We start from the raw sequence: 4,388 nt of genomic DNA, 5'->3' as shown, positions 1-4,388 counted from the left end.
CTGACTGTTGTTAGGGTTAGATTTAGATTATTTATCTAGATATCAGATACCCCAGGCTCAGTTCATTTGTATTAGTCAAAGACAAAACTGCACTACATAGAAAGTTAAAAATCAATGCACCGCCAATCCAGGTGGAAGTTCTGCAGCTTCACTTCTGTTCCATCTATCTTGCAGAAATTCACCCCTTTATATAGAATCATAGAATCATAGAAGATTAGGGTTGGAAGAGACCTGAGGAGGTCATCTAGTCCAACCTACTGCTCAAAGCAGAACCAAGCATATACCACATGTTTACAAAAAAGAGACAAAACAAATTCCATTCTCATAATCTTTCTACCTGTGAAGTTCATTTCATGGCATCTCAGTTTACACAATTGTTAAGCTAAAGACAAAAATCTGTTTAACAAGCCATTATCTCATCAATCACAGAAGAGATATGCAACAACAAGCATTCCCGTTCTTAGTCTCCTGTACATCGGGACACATATTCTAAGGTTCAGTGGACCAAAGCAGGCAGACACACACAATCCATCATTCAACAATACACTAAGATTCCACCTGAGAACAAAGGATTATGGATACAGAGCATTATAAGCACATTGGTTCATCCACAAACGATTATGGGAATCTGGTTTATCTCCCAACAGATACCAAGAACTTTGCTTCAACTGTTAACAATGTTACAAACTTCAGTCTAAGTCACTTGAGGTCTATTTACAAAGGTATTTAGGCACTAAAAGATGCAGATTGGTATCTAGTGCGTTTTTTAAAAAATGTCATAGAATTTAGGCACCTAAATCCCAAAGGGTATTGTAGTGGGGCGGCTGCCCCACTCCCTGAGATTATGGGCTGCAGCAGGCCAGTGGGCCTGCGCAGACACACAGCCAATGAGAGAAGGGCTTACTGGGAGCCAATCAGGGCCCAGGTTGGAGACAGCCAATCAGGGCCAGGCTCAGCCCTATAAAAGACTGCACAGGGAGAGAGCAGTCAGTCTGTCCCAGGCCTTCGAGAGGGGAAGGTCTATCTCCAAACTGGGAGACTAGCACAGCGGACAGCGCAGTGCTGGCTAGGCTCAGGGAGCAGAGGGGAGCTCTAGCCTGAGGCCTGCCAGGCTGCAGGCGATGATTGGAAGGGCCTAGCGGGTGCAAGGGGCAGTAGGGGAAGCGGCCCAGGGAAGTGGACAGACGAGGGGAGAGAAGGAGGACAGCGAGGCTGTTGCCCGAGGGTCCCTGGGTCGGGACCCAGAGTAGAGGGTGGGCCTGGGTCCCCCCCATCCTCTTGCAGTACATCTAGCCATTGGCGGTAAGGAGCGGCCAGTACAGACCATGCCAGATCCCTGATGGGAGGGATTAGACTTTGGGGTGTGTGGTTGACTATGGTTGCTGGACGAGGAGACTGCTGATTGACACCCCCCCCCCGGAAGGTGGTGTGGAAGGACTGAGGGGCACTGCCGGAGGGCAGTGGTCCTGAAGAGGACGCCGAGAGTTGGTGAGCGACGTGGGCTCAGACACGCCAACCGAGGGTGAGACAACAGGCGGGATACCACCGAGAAGGGGTGCTCCACTGGACTGAGCTAATTCCCGGAGTAACCAGTAGGAGGCACCGCGGTGGTGAGTCCCAACCTTGTTACAGGTATAAATAGCTTTAACAATCCAGCCCTTAGTGCCTCAGTTCCCATCTGTAGAATGGGGATAATCTGTAGAATGGGAATAATGTGTGTCCATGTGTCCTTGCTGTGCCCTGCTAGAGATGTGTGTGTGTGTGTGTTGCCCCCTGCTGGAGGGAATGAGGTCTGCTCAATGTGTGTGTGTGCACACGCGTGTGCCTCTCTGTGGGAGGAAAAGGTGCAGACTCACGTCTGATTGTTGTATCCGTGTGTGTGACAGAACAAGCAGAGAGTTACCAATAAGCAAACACCCAGCCAAGACACAGATGTGTCGACGTGCGGGTGATTCCAGAAGGGACAATGGGGACAAACACAAGAGTTTATAGCTCAATCCGGCCTGATCTGTAGCAGTGCTGGCTGCCCGACATGCCCACTCAGGCTACTGGGAGATGTGGGATCTTTCTTCAGCCACTCCAGGTCAGGACAGTGTAGCTATTGGGTTTAATTTTAAAACAAGGGGGTACGTTAGAATTTACCTTCAAAGACTTCCTAATTAAACCCAGAGAATTTAAGGGATTGTGTCACAGGAGGCTCAGAATGCAGATGAAATGCCCCGACTCTACCACATCCACAGCGTACACAGGCACCCTGACTTGCTGCAAAGGTAAGTCTGTTGTTGTTTTAATTTCTCTTATATGCAAGGGATCTGTTCTGCTTATGGTTACATCTGTTCCACTTGGGTAGGATTTTGTTCTTCCCCCGAGGAACTGAGAGAATACCATTCAAAACAAACAGAATTCAGACAAAAAGGGTCTTAGTTATTCCAAGGCAATTGTTGAGTAACGACATTGAAGTCAAATGTCTTCTTCCAGATTTACACGGGTGAACTCTGAATCATGGTGCTCTGTTTGTATTTTATTTTTAAAATAGATAGCTTGATCGATACAGGAGTGTGTATGGAGATAGATAGATAGATAGATAGATGAGTGTGCATTTGGATGGATGGATGGATATTGATGTAAATTGGCTAAGCTTAATTAAAGTCAGTGTGGCTGCACCAACTCATACCAGCTGATGAAACCAAAAAGACTATCAGAGCTTGTAGTTTTTAGCCTAGAAAAATGCAGGCTGAGAAGGATCTGGTTGCCCTCTATAAATACATCAAGGAGGTAAACTCCGGGGAGAGAGAGAAGCTATTGAAGCTGAAGAACAAAGTCACCACAAGAACACGTAGGCAGGAACAGCTTCCCCATCAGAGGAGTGGGGGGCACATAACCTACCCAGTTAGAAACTGGAGCTGGGTTAGTTTATGAATGGGATGATATGACAGGGCTGCCTGCAGTAACCAGGACTGGATTGGATTAGACTAGACTGAATGACCCAGGAGGTCCCTTCCATTCCTGTGTCCCTATGAGCTGGCCCATAATGCCCACCTGCAAAATATTTTTCCTCTTCCTTCTTCAGATGAGCTATACCAGTGAAACTGCACCAGGGAATCACAGCATGGTGACCCAATTCATTTTCCTCGGTTTCTCCCAGGATCCAGTGACTCGAGCGTAGGTTTTGTGTAGGTTTCTCCATTATCTACACCATTTCCCTGATGGGCAACAGCGTCATCATCCTCATCACAATGCTGGACTCGGCTCTCCACACCCCCATGTATTTCTTCCTCTGGAATCTGTCCTTCCTGGAGAGCTGCTACATCTCTGTCACCATCCCCAAGATGCTGGTCAACTTTGTCTTGAGGAAAGGACCATCTCCTTCACTGAGTATGCCATCCAGATGCATTTCATCCTTTCTCTTGGGACAGCAGACTGCTACCTGCTGACCTCCATGGCCTATGACCGCTACATGGCCATCCGCTCCCCTCTGCACTACCCCAACATTATGAATCCCAGAGCCTGCACCAAGATGGCCACTGCCTGCTGGCTCTGTGGAATCCTGATGCCCATGGGCAAAGTGATTTGGATCTTCTCCTTGCCCTACTGTGGGCCCAATGAAATCAACCACTTCTTCTGCGACATCCACCCTGTGCTGAAGCTGGCCTGTGGGGACACCTCCAGTAGTGAGGTCTTCATTGTACTTATCAGCCTAATAATCACTGTCATCCCCTTCCTGATGGTGCTGGTGTTCTATGCCTGCATCCTCTACACCATCCTGAAGACAACTTCAACCGAGGGAAGGCACAAAGCTTTCTCCACCTGCTCCTCCCATCTCACCGTGGTCATCTTGTTCTATGGCACAGCCTGCGCTATGTACCTGCGGCCCAAGTCCAGCCACATAGCAGACGTGGACAGAGTGGTGGCCCTGTTTTATACCGTCGTCACCCCCACATTAAACCCCATGATCTACAGCCTAAGGAACCAAGAGGTGAAGGCTGCTCTGAGGAGACTGAGGGGGAGGAAAATGTTTTCATGAAATATTTAAAATTTTTGGGGCTGTCCAGTTCAAATTAGGACTTTTTATCAAAATAAAGTATAATTACCAAACAATTTCTTCTGCCTGGGTTTTCACATTATAGCATCTTTTCTCTCCTATCATGCAGGTACCCATAGCAGTGCCGCTGACTTCAAGGTATATATTGTCCCCAAATATGAAATAGTTGTGGCCCCACAGTATGCCAACATTTTTATGGCTGACTTAGAACAATGCTTCCTTAGCTCTCGTCCCCTAACGCCCCTACTCTACTTGTGCTACATTGATGACATCTTCATCATCTGGACCCATGGAAAAGAAGCCCTTGAGGAATTCCTCCATGATTTCAATAATTTCCATCCCACCA

The 4,388-nt window shown here is 47.8% G+C and overlaps 1 pseudogene; it reads left to right on the top strand.

The window, feature by feature from the left end:
• The first annotated feature begins 3,070 nt into the window (after positions 1-3,070).
• LOC135887256 (olfactory receptor 10A7-like) lies at positions 3,071-4,024 on the top strand (annotated as a pseudogene).
• The last annotated feature ends 364 nt before the right edge of the window (positions 4,025-4,388 follow it).

This window comes from Emys orbicularis, chromosome 12 (assembly GCF_028017835.1).
Source record: "Emys orbicularis isolate rEmyOrb1 chromosome 12, rEmyOrb1.hap1, whole genome shotgun sequence".
In the NCBI taxonomy this organism is placed as follows: Eukaryota; Metazoa; Chordata; order Testudines; family Emydidae; genus Emys; species Emys orbicularis.
Note: the sequence above shows the minus strand (reverse complement) of the source record. Positions and strands in the feature narration are given on the sequence as shown.